This window comes from Pipra filicauda, unplaced genomic scaffold (assembly GCF_003945595.2).
Source record: "Pipra filicauda isolate LSUMZ 115617 unplaced genomic scaffold, ASM394559v2 scaffold221_size1283894_pilon, whole genome shotgun sequence".
NCBI lineage: Eukaryota > Metazoa > Chordata > Aves > Passeriformes > Pipridae > Pipra > Pipra filicauda.
Window position 1 is genome coordinate 925,929 of NW_024104334.1, and position 19,620 is coordinate 945,548.

The 19,620-nt window shown below is 45.5% G+C and overlaps 1 protein-coding gene across 2 annotated transcripts in view; it reads left to right on the forward strand.

The window, feature by feature from the left end:
• RD3 (RD3 regulator of GUCY2D) overlaps positions 1 to 19,620 on the forward strand; it is a 68,451-nt gene that overhangs the window by 25,759 nt on the left and 23,072 nt on the right. The window contains exon 1 of one of the 2 annotated variants that reach the window (XM_027723707.2): positions 19,338 to 19,444. The exons of the other annotated variant lie outside the window; for it this stretch is intronic. The gene's annotated coding sequence lies outside the window, so the exon portion shown is untranslated. Of the gene's footprint in view, positions 1 to 19,337; positions 19,445 to 19,620 lie in introns of those variants that run through there. 2 annotated transcript variants of the gene reach the window in all.

Here is a 19,620-nt window from a genome sequence, read left to right on the forward strand (position 1 = left end):
GAACAAATGATGTAGCATCTGGACACACAACATAGGCTGCAGTCATTTTAGCTGCCTTAGTGCATATAGTCCTGGTTGCTTGAGGTATTTAGGAGATGAACAAATTTTTGCACTCCTACAGACAAATTAAATGATGCTGTGTACAACAAATATTGTATAACAAGTTTATTAAAGGCTGGAGAAGGCTTGGGCTGCTATGAACAAAGATGTGGGCAGAGATGTGGATTTATTTGAATGCATCTACATGATGTTTTTATGTATAGGGGTACTTTAAACTACCTTTACAATTGGCAAAGTTGCCTTAAGTTGCAAAAAGAAATCAGACTGGACACAAGGAAAAACTTTTTCCCTGTGAGGACAGTTGAACCCTGGAGCAGGTTACCCAGAGAAGCTTTGTAGTCTGCGTCCTCAGAAGCTTTCAATACTTAGCTGTAAAAAGCCCTGAGCAACCAGGTCTGGCCTCATCGCTGACCCTATTGTGAGCAGGAGGTTGGGCTGAGATCCTCTGAGGTCCCTTCAAGGCCTTAATTATTCCTGACCCTGTCTCCATTCCTGGGAGGATTGGGCTTTGCCATGCAACCATGGCTTAAGCAGTGTCTGTGTGCACACCCACGCAGGCACACTCTCACCCCTTCCCTCCCTCCCTGAGCAGCTGGTATGTTGCCGGTGGGTGATGTCATTCCATTTGCTTACTTAAGAGAGGCATCATTAGTGAGTAAGTAATTTATGTAATGCTGCTGCTGGTGCAGATTAAGGTAGAGCTGTGTTAGGCAGGCCCAGGGCAGGGAGAGCACACTCTGCATGGTGGGCTGTGGAGGAAATTGCTGCAGGAGGCTAGTGGGCTGGATTACAGGAGACCAGAGGATTGAGGAAGGCTGGGTTTGTTTCCTATTCATCATACTCTTTGAGGCAAAGCAGTGATGGGAGAGGGTATTTAGTCTGTTGCCATAAGGAAGCTCAGTAAATGCATGTGCCCTTTACCCAAAAAGACCTGCCTTTGGTGATCAAATGCAGGCTCAGCTTCTAAAAAAAATTAGTTAAAAAAATCAGTCACTGTTGTAAGATCACTTTTGTTTTCTGCCTGTGTGGAATTCCATGACAGTTTTGCCTTGTGAGTCTCTACCAAATCCCAGAGCTACTGAGGTGCGACAGCAGCTGAGGACTACAGGATGGGGGGATATATGGACCTCACAGCAACAGCAGAAGTTGCTCTGCAGACTCGAAGGAAAAGGCAAAACTCAGGAAAAGAGGGAAGGAGCTCTTGGAGATTGTTTGGGAAGTAGATGCACCCTGGTGGCTTCTTCTCCCCCACTTGTGTGCTGTTACTGCTTATGCTCCAGTGACACTTTGAAATGGCTCTGCTCTTGGAACAGAAATGGTGCACAAGAGAGTGCTTGCCACTGAGGGTGTATCTCCGACCAAACAGAAAAGAAGTTTAAGGGAGAACAGCAACTAGAGAGGGCTGGCCATGGGGCATGTCATTCTGTCTCCTGACTGTACTATAAAATTTACCTTTTGAGATGTGTGTCAGACTGGATTCTCCTGAACTCTGAGGGAATTTAGAGTCTAGAGAGCTTATATCTATCGTAGCTCAGGTCAGAGTCTGGCCCTTCCCACCTCATGTAGTTGAGCAGATGATGCTTCTGCCCAGTTTAGCCTACACAACTTTGGTTTGCTCATGTTACCGGTAAAGGTCTTGTTTGGATTAGCACACTGGGCTAGGTGATCAGGAAGGAAAAGAAGTGCAAAGCCCTTTGGTAGTCAGGGTAATAATCATTGCTCACTGGCTCACTAACAAGGATTTTGCTGCTGTAAAGGAGTAAGTGTTATTGAATAACATCCTAAAAATTATCCTGAGAGATAATGGGAGAGGAACACCTTTGAACCACATGAGTTCTTGGGCTTTTCCAGGAAAGGAGCAGCTGAAAGGGCTGTGGAGGCTTGCCTTCTGCATCCACCCCCACCCTATACCTGCCAAAAGGCTGCTGGAGAGAAAAGAGGGGATTTTCATCCTGCCAGCACCTGCCAAATGCTACATCTTTGCTATAATTTGGGTTAAGGATGAAGGATCCCCTGGTTAACATGTGTCACCCCTGTTCCCAGTGTAAATCACACCATGAGAGCCACATAGCTGGTTATTAACCTGACCTTACACCTTATCCTCAGCCTAATGTGGGCACACCCCTATTAGCAGTTTAGTTTGTGCATTTAATTACAAGATCATTTACCACTGGGAACTGATGCTGGCACCTGAGCTTTCTGGGCGTGATTCCAAAGCAAGCACACCTCTGTCCCTCAAGCTGGAACCCACTGAGATTGAGAGGAAGTAGCTCAGTTACCCTCCGCAGAGAGGATGGGTTTAGGATCTGTGGAGGACCCACTAATCCTGGCTGATGAACGCCATCTGCACCACCTCCCTAGGGCAGCCTGCCTGATTTGGGAATCCATCCCTAGGCACTATCCTTGGGGCTGTCTGGCCAGGGAAAGCTGCTCTCTCCTTGGCTTGTTTTTTGGTACGTTTCTGGGCATCTCCAAGGACTGCAAACCAGTGTGTTCAGCCAGTCTGAGGGTGACCAAAATGGTGCGTAATTTAAAAGTAAAATTATTCATTACTACACAAACGTAAGTGCACAGTTACGGTTCTATGTATTGTTTTTAAGCAAAAATATTCTTATAATCACATTCATTAACAATTAAAAGCTTATACATGGAAATTTAGCTAAAGATATAAATGTTGCTGCTTGATTGTAATGACAAATTGCAAAAAGAAAGAAAAAAATAGTCATTCTCTTTGTTCTGCTTCTCTTACATCAAGTAAGAACCTGCTTAAATCAGTTAACCACCATCCTACACTTCGGAATAATACTACTAAAAATGAAACATAGAATTAGCCTGTCATTTTTCTGTCGCTCACTTGAGATTCAAGCTATCCTTCTGCAAAGCTTTTAGTTTCCATTAAAATGCCTTGCTGCAGATGCCTGGAATTTTAGCAGCAGCAGCAGTGATAGACCCCAAACCAGTCCAGTCCTCATGTCCTTCAAGTATGCCCTGCCTGGCCAGTGCTGTTCTGCTCACTGAGGGGGAAATTTTGTTTGTCCTCCTGAAAAGACCCTCTTGTAGCAAATCCTGCTAGGAGTGCAGCCACACCCTCCTGCCTGCATGCTCGAACTGTGCTCCATGGGCTGTCCAGCCCTCCTCTGCTGTGCCAGGGAGGCTCATGGTTACTCCGTGGCCCTGTCACAGCCTGTCCAGCACAGCCCCCACAGTGTGCACAGAGTCGAGGTGACTGCGTGGCTGCCCTGTTGTGTGCTGCTGTTGGGAAATAGGGAGCTGCCAGGAAGGCTCTGCTGGGAGCTTTGTCAAGCCAGTGGGAACCTGCCTTGATCCTCAGGGAGGACTACAGATGTGAGCAAGAGCGATCTCCTCCCCCTTCATGGCAAGTCTCTGGTGCTGGGATTCAGCTGGACTTGGCTCAAATGGCACGAAGACCAGCCCTGGCAAGAGCCCAAGTATCTGCACGAGAGGGCCAGAATGAGAAAGACAGATGGGCTGATGGTCTCAGCATGTGCTGTAAGGAGCCAGTTTACTCTGGCAAAAGCTAAAGGTGCAGGTCAGATCTAATGCAAGACCACCCCTTCCATTCCAATGAAAGTCCCTCTGGAGACACGGTACTGCGATTTCTGCCTCAGGCAGAGTTCTATCAGTTTTTGCAGGACATCATAGGTTTCAATTATACCTTATTGAACAGATGGGAGGCAGTGCTATTCAGGTTGTAGTGCACATTCAGGTTTGTTTTGGCTATTTTGGTGCAGGAGAAGTTTTTTTCCTCTGCTGGATCATGAAGAGGTCTGCTCTGCTCCCATCTGTTTGAACAGTGAGTGTCTTTGAACAATTGTGCAGCCAAACCAGCTAAACCACCTCTGAGATTCTGCTCCTTCAGTCCTGATCTCCTCAGTTTTCTCTTCAAGCTGTTGGGATCAAACAGAGAATTTTTTAAAACCCTGAGGAGAGTCTAGAGGTGAATTTGTTTCTAATTTTAGTTGGAGGACGCTGTGCGTGTGTCAGCTGGCACGCAGCCAATGCACAAGGCCTGCCCAAAGCCAGCTGAAGCACTTCACTCGATAGCAACTCTTAGGCTTTCGGTTATATGCCTTCAATCCTCAAGCTGCCATGGATTTTTCAGGCAGTCATTCTGCTTAATGCTAATTTTAGGATTTCACCAGTAGTTTGTAACAAAGCTTGGCCTTGCTTTTCCTCCTCAGGCTGAAATGTCTATACATCACATCACTAGGGCCAAGAAACATGTGCCAACTGAAACCGGCTGTAGCCATGGTGCGGTCTCCAAGAAGTCCTTGTATGCAAATTTTCATGCCAGGTTGAAGCCCAGGCATATCCAGTACTATAGCAGTGACCATTCCTAAGGACAGACCTAAGGCAAAGCTGATCAAGTGTTTGCCATCATGCCAGCTCCTGCCAGAGAAGTGCTCAAGGACATGACATTAATAACCTGGTATAGACATGTTCCGGCACAGGTGGTGCCTGGTGATAAAATCTGAGTTAAGTTGTTTCTAGCAGTTAAATAGCCGGTTACAGGCTTGAAGGTAATTGTGGTAATTGTGAACCAGGGATTTTGCCAGTGGGGGAAGCCGGCTGCAGGAGGAAGGGATGTCTTGGTCCTTAAACCTGTCACATTCAGATTGTGCAGTAATAATTTTGAAATAGCTAAAAGCCTTCCTGTGGTGCAGGGAGTGCATGAGCCTGCAGTAAAACTACCTTGCTTACAGCTATTCTGTCTCTATTCCTGCTCATTTACAAATTATTGAGGGCCTTTGGTGCTGCTGACAAGGAGTGCTGGCCAGGGCCAAACACTTCCTCCAGCTCTATGCAGTGGCTCACTTTTGACCTGTAATATTTGGTGGCCTTTTTTTTTTTTCAGCGGAAACTGTCAATCATGTTAAACGATGTGGAGGACATATGCTACTGGTAGAAGCTACTGGCAGAGATCATCAGGATTTGGGATTAGTTTGGTTGTTGTCACCTCTGACCTGAGCTGCACCAGGAAAGTTTGCTCACTCATGAGCTCTGCCTGGTTGCTCACTCCTGAGCCCTACCTGGTTGCTGGGTAGGAAGAGATGTCAGCGCTCCTGGCAGTTCACCTCTGCCTGCAGAGATCAGCCCACGCTAGGTCCCAAACTCCCCTGCAGTGCAGGGAGCTCGACTCCTCTTTGGTTTGATAGCCTATTTTCCTTTCAAAGATGGCAGTGACTGCAGTTGAAAGGCAATGGTTTCAAAAATGAACCCCCTCCTAGAAAACAGAGTTTTTAACTTTCTCAGAGAGCCTTAAAACTTCTGCTAATGTCACAGGAAGCAAAAGCAGTGGTGTTAGGAATAAATGAATGAATGAAACATGGCTCATCTACCGCTGAAGTTCATCTGTGCTCAGAGCTGTCATGCCTGGGACTCCCCGGCCACCCCATCGCAAGCCTTTGGGGCGAGTGGTGACTCATCCCCCTTATTCTGCTTTTTACACCTCCACACATCTGCTGTGCTTTTAGCGTGGCACTCCACTGTTTGTTTGCTTGGTGAAGGCAACATTACCAGTGCCTCGAAAAGCTCTGGCTGGTCCCGCTCTTTGTGAACGGCATTGGCATCTTCTTCAGTTATGTGAAACTGTTTTGACATGCTGTCAGAAATATTATAAAGAAATACACTGAGTGAGGATTTTTCATTAATTACAGTTTGACACTGGAGGATCTGGGATTTGCATCCCTGTGGCTTGCGGGTCACTGAGCCTCTCTTTGACCAGACTGTGCTGCATCCTGCTACTCTGCAGCAGTAAGGTCTGGGGTAATATGTGACCACCTTCCCTAAGAAAACTTTTGGGAGGAGAGGCTTTGTGTTTGCAGAACCCAGAGAGTTCTGAAAGAAGGACATTTCCTTTGTATTTTCCTGGGCTTGTGATCCTAACTACGAGGTGACAGCTCTCACCCAAAGCTCAGGGAGATACAAGACTCACCGTAGAGACTAGGGCTCCTCTGCCAGCTTGGTCCTACAGGGAGCCCTGCAGGAGGGATGCAGGTAACTCTCCATGTGTCAGTGGTCCCCTTGCAGACCCAGGTGAGTTGCTGCTGGGCTGTCCTGTCCTCCAGGTAGTGGAGGCAGCTGTGCACAGGAGCTGCTTTTCACACAGGCTGCTGGTTCCAGCAGAGTTTCAGCTTTCCATAGCAAACTCTCGTCTCAGGAGCAGCACCAGGTATAACTTCCTGGCAGCCAACTGCAGAGTGGAAGGATGGCTTGACTTTCCACAACCATTTTTCTGAAGTAACCCACACACACACTTGAGGCAATGCCTGAGTAGATCCCTAATCTGAAACCTGCTAATAAAACTACAGGCACACCAGTATTTTAAACTTTATTTTATTTATATTGGACCATCTTATAGTTGAGCATCTTTTACTTCAGAGTCAGTAGCTTCCTCTTTTTAAGTTTTCTCATTGCACAGTTAATAAGAACAGACTTATGTGACTCTTACATTTTGTCCTCTTCAAGTTGGCTGTTCAATATGTGTTTAAAAACCCCAGGTGTGTGTCTGCACGTTTGTGTGTGGCAGGCAAGTGGGAATGAGAGCTTGTAATAGAAGACAGCAGGAGCTCTTGATTTCTGCTTTTTCTATCACTTTCAGATACCTGTAAAACAAGGTGCTCCACAGCCATGCAGTGCAATCTGCAGCTATGAGACTGCACTTTACCTTCGTATTTTCAATTTATTTCTTTTTTTTTTTGCTGATCTGAAGGTCTAATCCCTTTTCTGTGCTTTGCTGTCAGTTCCTGCAGCACAACTCCTGACTCCTGTCATGCCTGAAATACAGTTTAACTGGTGATGTGAAGTCTTACTCTTCAGCCCAAACCTAACTGAGAGGACAGCTCCATGTATATAGTCAGCTCCCAAAACAGTTGTGCATGGAATGTTCATGCATCTTCCCCTTTTCCTAGACACATCCATCATTAAATCATCCCCAAACATGCTAAAAGTGCACACACACATATGTTCATCCAGTTACAGAAGAATCACTCATTACAGATTCCAGGACGCTGCATTTCTCAGGCGCGAGGTAAGCAACGTGCTGGGCACCAGCTGCGCACAAGCTGTCATCCCTCACATCACACATCACTTGCTACACACTGCTTGACCTCTGCCAAAGCATTATCCCAGCAGTCACGCCACATTTGGCTGTGTGAGGGGTGCCAGTGCCCTCAGCCAAGCAGAACACCGTAGCATTGCATCTGGTAAAGTGCAGACTCGGAGAAGGGGCCGGGTCCTTGGCTGCCATAAACTGTTAGGTTTGTACTAACCTCAGAGGAGCTACCTGCATTTGCAGTGCATAATCACCTTTTAGGAATCTGGGCCATTAATCAGACAGATGGCCTTAATCAACTTCTTATTGAATAGTTGTGCACATCACAAGTAAGACTTATTGGACTGTTATGGGCCATCAGCAGAGACCTCAAGGACTAGGTGTCAGTGGAAATTGAATGATTGCTGCCTCCACAGCCGGTCCCTCCCAGCCAGGCTGGAGCAGATGGCAGGCGGGAAGCTCTCCGTATGGTGCCTGTTCGGTCACTGAAAGGAACACCATTTCTCAGGACAGTTACAGCTTCCATAAAGAAGAAATAAACCACCCACTGAGCCGAATAGTAGCTCTAATAGCGATGAAACACCTTAAAGAATAAATGTGCAGGTAAATCCTGTCACAAAGCCACCTGAATCAGGATTCCGCAACTCCTGTAACCGATGTGTTTCTGCTGAAAACAGCATTGCTCGCTGGTGTTATGATTTCATTACAGTTGGTATCATAACTCAAAAATGCATTTATCTGTCTTTGTCAAGGACCAGTATGGCATGGTGCGGGGAAAAAAAAAAGATCTGCTTTATAAGCTCAGTGAACACTTCAGCTTACTGCAACTCAATCTTTCTTTCTTCTTTCCCTTGTGCTATTGCCTCAGCCATTTTTGAGCTGGTCCTGCTACTTTATAAACTGTCACAGAGCCCATGGATGTTCATCTCCACCTTTCAGCTTTCTCTTGCTAGCATACAATGAACATCAGTCAATGCCAAGGATCAGGCCCCATGAACCAGTGTGATTTTTTGGCCATTCTCTGTGTCCCTTCTCAAATCCACAGCAAAGCCTTTCAGTAGAGTTAATGAATTATAGCTAGTCACTTTCTGGAACGCTGGACTCAGACATCACAGAATTAATCCTCTTGTAGCCCTATCACTGAAAACACATCAGTGTTTTTCCCCTTCATTTTCCTTGCATTTCAGCTGCTGGCACAGGACCAGCTTCATTCTGGCTGAGCTGTGTTTCACGAATCACATCAAGCCGCTCCTTACAGAGATGATAACCATTCTAATCTTCTAGCATTATCTCCCAAAGCATCAGGAATGTGCTAGACAAATATTTGCAGCAAAAAAGAGACCTCAACTCCCTGTGGCTGCGCTGGGTTAAAATCTGACCTTGTGCTTTGAGCTCTTCTTCAGTCTAAAGGTTGAGTGTATGACAGACACAGATGATTTCCATGGAGCAGGTGTGAAACAAGAGTAATGAGAGGGTGAAGGCATCCCTAGCCAGATTCTGCTCTAATGTATGCATGGGTTAGATCCCATGCTGGTGTGAACTGAGTGAAGTCAACACAACTGTGGTGGTATACCTTCTGCTGAGTCCTTCAGGGTAATAGTTACTGGACTGCAGCCATCAGAAATGTACTTATGCAAAAGGAAGAACACCTGAAACATTAAGTCACCAGATCTGGCCTCCTAGAGTGGGACTCAGTCTACCTCACACACACACACATGCTCTCTTTCACAATAGAGCACTAACTGCTGCTGCACTATTTGAGCCTGTCTGCTCCTTCACAGTCACCAGATCAGCAACATGATGTGAAGAAGACTTTTTCTCTGCCTGTTCCTTCTGCACAGGGCAGTTCAGCCCTCTGCGAAATGGAGCAGTTTCACAGCCATACAGGACCCATCATTCCTGTGATGTGGATCAGCGTGGTCACCGGGTCTGGCCCAGAGCCTCTCAACTCCACATTTCATATGAGAGTGTAGGGCTGAGCTCTGAGGAGGAACCAGAGCCATCTGTATCATAACTCAGCACAGCTACCAAGGTCACCATGGTCTCTCTCCAGGTTACTGGGAGGCTTTTAATGAGTCTTGTATTATGAAAGACTAAGATGGACGAAGGTAAAGGAAATGAGCAGCAGTGTCCCCATACTGGCTGAAGAGGTTGGGGATGGTATTTCTCTACATCAAGACTGTCACTTTGTGATGATGATATATATTCATAAGAACATCAGAAGACCAAAGCAAAGTAGGCAGTGCCACTCCTCTGAGCCAGCAACCCTCCCATTCATGCAGCTCCTTCAGAGACCACCCCATCGGGACAGTTCGATTTCTGGTATGATCTAACAGTGGCTGGAGGGAAAGAAGATGGCAGGCAGATCCTCTGCTTTGAATGCTGCAGCTTTTTTGCCACTAGTATCCCACTCCAGAAGTTACATTTCCCCCAGAATTAGTGCTATGTGTGCACTTCCCCATTAGAAGCACTCAGAATGTCAAAGAAGGTTGGTCACTGCCTGTAGGAAGCTGTGCTGGACTGTGCTCACAAAATGAAGACAATATGAGCTGCCACGCACGGACAATATACAATTTCTGTCCCCCTTGCTGACAGACAATTTTGCTGTAGCAATAAGCAGCTGAAATGGGAACAGGTTATTTGTTTTGCATTTTATTTTTTGTCAGTAATTTTCCAGGGGAATTTCTCTAGTTTTGCTACCTGCTGCTACAATGGGTCCTCAGAGAGGGCAGTGCCTAGCCTTCCCTCTTCAGGAGAGTAGCCTGGTTACTCAAGTTTCTGTTTCATCTTCTGCTGGCACTTGAGGCTTGACTGCATGAAAAAAATAAGGCAGCATTGAAACCTATGTAATATGTTATTTGGGATAATTGGGAAAAAGCAGTCTCACAGCAAAATAAGTGTGTCCTTGCAGTATCTGCTCTCAAATGACAGTCTCTTCCTCCCAGCAGGCAAGCTCTGAGCAGACTACCACTTCACAGTAATAGCAGTACTCAGGAAAGAAAGGAGGCTTTCATTTTTATACTGTTCCTTTCCAGGTCAGCCATGGGTTGAGGAAGCATCAGCATCACTTGCAGACTGTCAGCCTTTGGTAAGCAGAGCTGCAGCATCCACCTCCAAACAGGCAGAGACATGGGAGAAGCTCTGCCCACTGCCACGAAGGACCTCCATCCCCTCCGAAGGGCCAGGCTCCAGCCCTGGAGCGCAGCTCAGTCACCATGCACATCTTCATGCGTGACCTTTCTCTCCAAACCACAAGCATTGGAAATGGGGTTGAAGGGAGTGACCCTCTCAGAGACTGGAGTGGCAACAGTACCCACTAATGCATGTGAAACCACTTAAAACCTTTTTCTCTGTAAGTCCGTGGAGAGGCCAAGTGAGCATGGTGTGAGAGAGATTTTCTTTTTACAGAGGATTAATTGAAAGCAATGCTGAACAGAGATGTTCAGTATTTTTTTGCTAACTTCCATGAGGGAATGGCTGTCGTCTCTTGATATAAGGGGGTGGACAGCTTTTGCATAAGAAAAGAACTTCTTACTTCTACATTTTTCTCTACAGTGCCTCTGTTCTTGCTCGAAGAGCTGCCCAATCACCCAGTCCTCACTTTTCCAGCAGCTTCAGTCCCTTTATTTCAACAAATGCTCCCACTTACTAAAGTGGTGTTTTCCACACTGGGCAGAAGGTACCGAAATCCCTGGTAGGTAAGAGACAAAAGAAGAAAAATTCCTCACAAAACCAGAGCCTACATATTCTGAATCTTCATTCTGTGACACTATTCATAGAAAGGAAAAAAAATGCTCTGGTACAGTGGATGTGATCTTCCTGGCACATCTACGGGGAGGAAATCTTCAGTGAAGTCCATATTGGTTCTCTTTTGTCCATTTAAGCTACACAGATAATCCTGGTTTAAATCTCTCTCTGAATTTGCAAGCAAGTTCTAGCTTCAGCCTGGGAGGATGCGTGTCCTGTACCTTGGAGGTTTTGTGTGTAAATGTCTAAATGGGTGTCCTGGGAGCTATGGTTGACCCTGACTGCCTTTGTCCCACAGAAAGGTAGCACTTTGGGGGACATATTTCTCTGCTTGTCTTGCAGTGCTGTGCATTAATGCCACTACTCAAGCTAAGAATAGATAGTCTTCATCTTGATGGCTGTTGAAACAGCATAAACCAGAAGAGCAAATCTTAGTAACGTGCAAGCCAAATCCTGCTCTTGGCTGCACAGACTTCTGTGCAACAATTTAGAAGTTAATGATGCACTAGGGACACTGTGGTGTAGATGAAATACCATAACAAATAAATGCTGGTTGAAAAATCACTCTCTGAGCTCTCTCTGGTTCCTTTATCTCAGTGTTAAGAGGTAATTTCAAATAAGGTCTCAACAGGGATGTGCTGTGAGCCTGTCTCTGCTGGATATTTTTATTAGTGTCCAGTGGGGCTAACTGGAGAACATATTTATATAATTTTGCTATGACCTTCTTGCCAGAAGGGACTAAAAGCAGGAGGCTTTGTCACCGGTAGTGACCACCTTCAACACCTGGGCATCCACAGCACAACAATGGACAAGTCAGCACCATTTAGCTGATCCCTCTTTGCTGCTTTACTGCTAGGCTTGGAGCTGGTCCTGCCTTCATCTGGCAGAAAAGTGAACCTTATTCTTAAATCCTTATTTGAAGGAATACACTTTCACCATACAAATGTCAGTTGGCAGCAAGAATAAGGCCTGGAGGGATAGAAGTTTTATTCTGTGCAAATTGTAGGACAATTGCGCAAACTTGCTGAATTTCTCCATGTGAAAAAAGAGGTCATAAGAGGGCATTTAAGCCATCACGTGTCTGTAAGGGCCTACGTGGACTTTACAGAAAGAAAGGGGAAATTCACAGTGTTGTTGCCATATGTTAAGAAGACACAAAAGAGCACTGACCAGGCTTTGAGAAAATAATTTAAGAGGATTGGATTTTGAAGAATTCATGTACATTTTGAACAGTTCTCTCCCTGTAAAAACCCCAAGATTATTTCAGAAAGTTATCAAGTAACACAGAGGCTAAATATATTGTAAAGACTATATAATCCAGACATTCAATTCTTAAAAAATTAAAATAGGATCTGAAGGACAGGTCAGGAAAAGCTTGCTAATCTGAGCTGCTGTTGGGTTTCTTGTCCATCTGCTTCTCCTGCACACAGGACCCCCTCCCTTGCCCCCATATTCCTTCCTTGCTTCATTTTCTCTATTGGGAAGAAGGTAAAAATGGTGTGGTCAAAGAGACAACAAAAAAAAACTATAAAAAGAGGGAAAACTAAGTGTGGCAGCATTGCAGTAAATAAGGAAACACAAATAGATCTTGATAAGTGCAGCCCAGCTCTGCTACATTTACATATCCCCCTTTGCCAGCACGAACAAAGGCAGGTGCTGTAGCACTCAGGAGAGGAAACGGGAGAAAAAGAGATGGATCTAATGGTGCATTTTTTCTGTCAGTTTTTACTATTTTTGGTTCTACTCTCTGAGGGAGGCAGCAAATGAAAGGCTTTAAAACAGCTGCCTGGCACTGGTGTAAAAATGCTGGGGAAATGCATACCTTGTGTGTGCAGAGGAGTGACAAGGACCTGTGCAGAGTACTCACCGTGCTGCTCCTTTACTTCTCTGCAGACTAAGCCCTAGAAGCCCCTTCCTCAACATTGTACACCACACTCACCGTTTCCCCGTGTCCCTGCAAATGCCCGGTAATAATGGCATTACTTTCTTCTCTATCGAAAATTTAGATGTTTTAAACTTTGCCGTTCATAAAGAGGTTGTTGGAAAAGTTGTTAGCCTCTGAGATTCAGTTAATCTTTGGACAAATAGACTTTATATGGTGCACCGTTGTCTAGCAACTATACTATAAACAGCACTCCATTTGTCTCCTGTGGGTAATCACTGATTTCTTGGGGATTAAAGCTTAAGTAACACTCCAATCTAGGTGCATGCATCAGACCGCGGCGTATTACAGCAGATTACGCCTCCTAGCATACAGTTTGCTTAACCATTTGGAATCACAACAGAAGACCGACAGCTGCAGTGATAAGAAAATGAGCACTAGCTTGTCAAATAATTAATATTTTGAGTTACGATGTAGAACATTCTACTGGCAGGCCCAAAACAGTTTCTGTCATACAGAAGGGTGGGGTGGCAGATAAGCACCATATTAGAATATCTCATCTAGGCTGAGCCTGATTTATTTCAGCTATATCTTGATAGCTCTCTTGATGCAGAGGACAGCCTCTGCATCATCTCTTGCATTTGCTGCCTCATGCCACGGGTATGGAGTTTTACCTTTCAATGGAGTGCAGGACCGTGCTGCAGTGAGGTTCTACAACTCACTCGTGGGCACAGAGGCTCAGGACTGACTGAACTGACTCTCTACGTGTTGTGAATACAATTAGCTAGATGCATCTGCTTGCATAGAGCACCGGCTGCTTACGAGACCGAGACTGAAACATGTGCTATTGCTAAATCACTGCATTTAACACCTTCCTCAGTGAAGCTCCCCTGCGGCAAGGACTGCACTTGGTCTGATAGTCTCAGTGTAATGGTAGGTAATGGGTGAGTGGGGCGGCCTGGGGCTGGCCTTAAGGAAAGACCAGTTGTTCAGTTGAATTTAAACAATATCTAAAAAAAAAAAAAAAAAAAAAAAATAAAAAAAAAAAAAAACTTACAGGCTCTAGATTTAGAACAAATTTCAGCATTTGTGGGATTACGGTTTCAAATGTTGACCTCCCACGCTGAAAGAAATACAGGTCTGTGGGTGGGTAATGCTACGTATCTTTTGGAAAATAGGCATTTGACTGAAGGAATTATGTTCAAGACATTTAAGATTTACCTTAAGAATTAGCATTTTAAAGAGAGCAAATTAGATATGGTCTGGAAAAACAAACATGCTAGAGCTCCCTAGTTCCCCACCCTCCCCTTGCGATCCTACTTTAATGGCTTGTTTGTGACCCACAGGGAGCAACTAAAGTCTCCCCTTGCCCCTGGAACACTCGGGCTCTTCAGGCTGGAGGTATGAAGTCAGGAGGCAACAGAGGCAACACACTCATTCTCTCCAAAACACTGTGTGCGGGAATGGGTAAATTGTTGTGAGTGCCCTCTGCTTTTCCCAGCCCAACTGAGCTGGAGCGTCTCTTGCAGCTCCTGCAGCAGTGGACCCCTCTGTCTGTAGGTTCCAGTGAAGAAAGTACACAGAAAGCAGGGAGCAGCCTCCCCAAAGGGAAAATCCTCCCCTGGCCCAAGCCAGTGTAAGCGTCGCAGTATGCCAGCTTTTGTTTCCAGCTGTGCCAAAAGGTATTTGAGACTTATGGCCAGTGTTAGAGTACTCAGCAGGTTAGTGGAGCAGTGCAAGGGGCACCCCAAATGCTGGGTTGAAACTTAGATATAAGTGCTTTCCATGTGCTACGTAGGTGACCTGGGAAAGAACCTGTGGATATAAGTGATATCTCAGGAAATGTGGGCTTACTTCAAATGCCCACAGGGTGCCTCTCTCTAAAACACCACAATTTCAGAAACCTTCATTCTTAAGCAGTTGTTGGCAATGAGAAAGTGTTGATGCTACTTCCCTAACTGTGGAATGTAGGCTTTAAGGTTTTAGGGTGTAGTAATAGGGAGATTTTGTACCCTGCATCTTTTCCTAGAGTGTTTAAAAGAAGCACCTATTAGACTCGAGGAGGATACAGGCGTGCTCCAGAGCTCTGTCTGGCTCACTCAGAGTGGGAAGAGTTGGCTTTCTTTGGGAGCCGCTACACAAACAGTGTGATCCCATGGGGACTTGTTTGAGTTTTCAGTTCTTGCCTCCAGAGGATCTTACTGCTGTTGTGTCCTCCAGTCTCCTTGTCTTTTTTCTTCCTCCTGCTATCTCCTGAAGGGGTTTTACGTGTTAGTTTCTTGCCCAACACATTCCATTAAATTTCAGTAATATAATGAGGTTAGGCACTGTATGGAGAAATAATTAGATTCCCTATGTGCTTTGTATTTGTATTCAGAGAAATGGCAGCATTATCATTACACACAGCCCTGGTTTTTTTCTTTTTTTTTTTTTAATTTCCTTCCCAAATCAGCTGAATTCCCACCCACCCCCTCTCAATCCCCATCCTGCCACCCCCTCCAACACTGATTTCAGTAGACTCTGGAATAAACTCAAACAGAGCATGGACAAAGCCTTGGTCCTGTTGATTTTAATGGCAAAACTCCTGTTGAACTGAATTTTGAACAGTAAGAAAGTCACTCTTGAATGAAAGAGAACAAACAATTAAAATCCTCCTGGGACTACTGTAAATCTGTCAATTGTTGTCAGATTTGCAATACTGTAAAATAAAATAATATGTATTTTGGTAAGACAGAGACAAAACCCCTTCAGATATGGTGTGAAAGTAGTTACATCTCTAGTACTAGAGCAATTTTCATCACATAGTGAAAATTAATGCTTAAAAAATTATTTCCCCTATAAAGATGACATCATGGACTGTGTCAGCTTTTGTGATTGTGGTCATTTTAAAAGCAAACAACCTTGACAACGTCTTTGAAGATTATTGTTTGTTAATAGTGCACATTAGAAACCAAGCAATCACAGAGAATGTGTGCATAATCACGGATATTTTTGACATCTGTCTACTTATAGGTTCCATGGCATTTTTTTGCATCTCCCCCCCTTGTGTCTTCGATTAATTTATCATGACCATCTGTGTTGTATTTTTTGCTGCTCAGCTTGCCTTACTACATCTGTTTTTTGGATGAGTATTTCATGACACTTCATCATTTTCACTCATAGCGTTAAAAGTACAGATCTTACATTTGCCCAGTTAAAATTGCTCAGTTAAGATAATCAGCAGTTAAACAGAACACCACACTTGTGGCAAACGAGTCTTTAAATGGCAAACAGAAAGGCAAGACGGAAGCCACAGCAGTTAAAAAACTGCATATCATGTTTTCTGGTGCTGCACAGAGGTAAAACCATCAGTGGCTCTGCCAGGTGCTGGCTCTGAATCCCCAGCTTACAGGATGTTTCAGAGAGAAGAGGATATGTCATGACTGGAAGGGTATTTGGTTATTGTGCTCTGGATAGTCTCCTCGAGTATAAGTGTTTTTGAGGTTCACAGCAAGCTACACTCTCTGCTTCAGGGTTAAGGGTCCTCTTGACATACACAAGGAGCAGCGTAGATCCAGCTTCCCTTCAACCATTACAGTCTGTCAGAGGGAAAAAGCAGTTCAAGGTGACTGCACCTAGTGGGCAGTGCAAGCAGCAGAGAAGAAACATTTGTAGGTTTTTATTTCCTAGTGCTACTGGGGTTACAGGTATAATGCTCCTAGTAGAGAACTCATTCCATCTCCCTACAGTGAAGTAAATTTTCTATTGCTTTCCTAGAATCCTCTGAAATGTTTAGCTTGGGGGCTTATCCACAATAAATATTTGGCCATGATACAAATCTTTTATCTGAAGTCACTGCTTATGCCTAATTTTCTTTCCTTATATTTCTTCCTTTACTCTAATTAATACAAATTTTAAGCAATCTTTTTTCACTCCTGGCATTGTAGCATCCCGTGATTCTCTTTTCTATGGCTTCAGGATCTCTCTCTTTTAGTAAACCATAGCAACTGTAATCTCCTAAAAGAGGGAAGGAGAAAAAAAACCAGCATCAGAGCCTACTCAGATACTGTAACAGGCCTGTTGCTCAGGAGCTTGTGTAAGGTGACAGGAGAAAGGCTGTTCACTGTAGTCAGAGCTATCTTTGTGATAACACCGTGGTAAGTTCACCCAAGAGTCCTTGATAAAGTACAACTCACTCTGAATAGTTCCACCTAACTTTTCTTGAGAAAGCCCTGTATAGTGTGTCCATTATCCAGCTGTGCTCTGGAACACGACGTCCAAGTATCTATCTTTTACTGACCCAGGACACTATTTTCTGAGTTGATTTTTTTAACCTTCTGAGCTGGTGTTTTCTGCACACCTCTTGTGGGAGGTCACACCCCATGGCAACTGAGGCATCAAATCCAAGCATTTAAGCCTTACTGGGCACAGCCAATGACCCGACCATTGCATATGGAGGGAGAAAGGGTACAGCCCCACAGTGAGGGGAGAGAGAAAGAGACGTGCTAGAAAAGACATGGCAACTTTGCTAGTTATCCTTAAATGAGCCTCAGTCTCACAAAGGCTGGGGACTGCTGCTAGAGACTGAATGAACTTTCTCTTTTTTTGCTCACAGTGCGCTTCTGTGTGGGTGGGCTGACTGGATTTGAAGTAAACAGCAGGAAGATGATCTTCCCAGTGAATGAAAAACTGCTTTGCTGAGGGAAAACAAGCACTACAAAAAAATATGGCAAATAGCTCTGGAAGTGGCACTTTTCCAAGCAAGGTTTTAAGCCTATGAAAATGCAACGTCCCCTCTGTGAGCCCCATTGTATTAATTGTCACACTTCACCAACTAAGCCAAGAAACAGCAGGCCATATATAACCCTACCATATTATATTTGCTTTTTTGTCACCAATTCAGTGAGATTCCTTGCTTTTGGTTGGACCCATGCAGAAGGCAGCAGCAGCGTGACTGCTACTGGTTGAAGAAGTCCACCTTTAGAGCCAGTGTCCATGGCTTTGACACCAAGATATGAAGGCTCTGCAGCTAACATCTGCAGTGTTAGTGGTGTGCTGAGGTGGGTCAGAGAAGCATCTGACAAACCATGAAAACAGCAGTCTCAAATGGACAGCGCTACAAATTGCAGTACGGTGAAAGTTAATTGTCACGACATGTGCTGGAAAATGTACCATTGAATAAATCTTTCCTCCACCTATGTTACCAGAGCGTTGCTTCCAAGCAACTGATGATTTGAGTGCTGACTGATCTGATAAGTCATATCAGTACAACAGTATAAAAATCCTTGGCTTCAACTGATAAATAAGGTATAGGAGAGATGAACGATTTTTCCATTGTGAGGCTTATATATCTGCAAAGAAATGTTCCTGAAGATATTCCCCAGTCATCGTTGTCTCTGATTCAGGGCAGGAATTTCCAGGAATTCACTGCATTGGAAATATAACCTGGAAAATATATGTCTGCAAACTGGATAGTATACTGGGCTGGTGTTGAAGCTCAGGACAGACATGTAATCCTCCACAGGTAATTAGAGCAGAAAATGCTTCTAATCTCTTTGTTAGTCCAGCTGTAATTTTTGATCTAATAATAAACTGAACTTTAAAAAACCCATCCTCATACATTTTAATTTAGACTGCACTGGGCATCTTTTAACCTGTAATTTCTTAACTGGCCTGTTTTGATTTATGTGTGTGCTGTACAGACATACGTAGTCTGAAGCACCACTGTCCTCTGGCTGTGTGAGTACTGCATAAATACCAAGATATCAGAATTTGGGCCATAATTCATGAAAGCTTTTCAGTGGGGACATGATTGACTTTACACATGTGCTTACACTGCACGTGTCCTTGAGTGGTGCCAGCAGTCCATGTGCTGTCCTTACCCAAGGCTATAGGTCAGCAACCCTCTGGCGCAGCCTGGCTCTCCTTGAATTTGATGGGGGTTTGACCAATGACACTGGGGATTTTCTGTGCATTTTTGTACTGCAGTAAGAGGCGGGATGAGAAGCTGTGGGCTCACGGAGGTCACTCTGGCCACATGTGGCTGAGACCATCTAGTCCAGCCCCCCTGGAACAAGCAGGGACATCGTCGGGTAGGTCAGGTTGCTCAGAGCACTGTTCAACCTGACTTTGAATGTTTCCAGGGATGGGGCATTCACCACCTCGCTGGGAAATCTGTGCCAGTGTTTCACCATTCTCATTGTAAAAAACTTCTTCCTCTTCACCTTCTCCGTGCCCTTCCAGATCCCGTGCCGACCCCTCATCCTTCGTCCCTTTAAACCCAGTGAAACCCTTGTGGCTTTTGTGGCCGAAACCCCTTGGACAGCTTTATCTGTTACTGAAGGACGTGGCGAGAAACAAATCAAATAGATCCAGTTACCGCGCCGTTATTTATCGGTGCAAATTCAATCTACAGAGGTGAGTCCCTGCGGGGGGTCAGCGCCGACTCGGGGCCGGGGCCGGGGCTGGTGCTGGGGCCGGGCGGACGCCCCGTCGGAGCGCACCGCCCCTGGACCAAATCGGGTTATCGTAGTCGCTATGGGAACAGCGCCGCGGGCGGGGAGCGGGGGCAGCCGGCGGGGAGCGGAGGGAGAAGCCGGCGACGGCTCCGCTCAACTTGGGCGAAGCGGCGGCGTCGAGGCGGCGCTGCCCCGGCCGCTCGCTGCCTGAGCGCCGGCGGCGGGACGGGAGCGGTGACCGCGGTAAGGAGGAGGAGGAGGAGGAGGAGGAGGAGGAGGAGGAGGAGGAGGAGGAGGAGGAGGAGGAGGAGGAGGCACTGCCGGCGGCGGCGGGCGGGGTGCCCGGCGGGACGGAGGTGGTGCCGAGCGGAGGTGACCGCTGTCTTTGCCGCGAAGAGTCCGCGGTTGGGGTGTCCCTA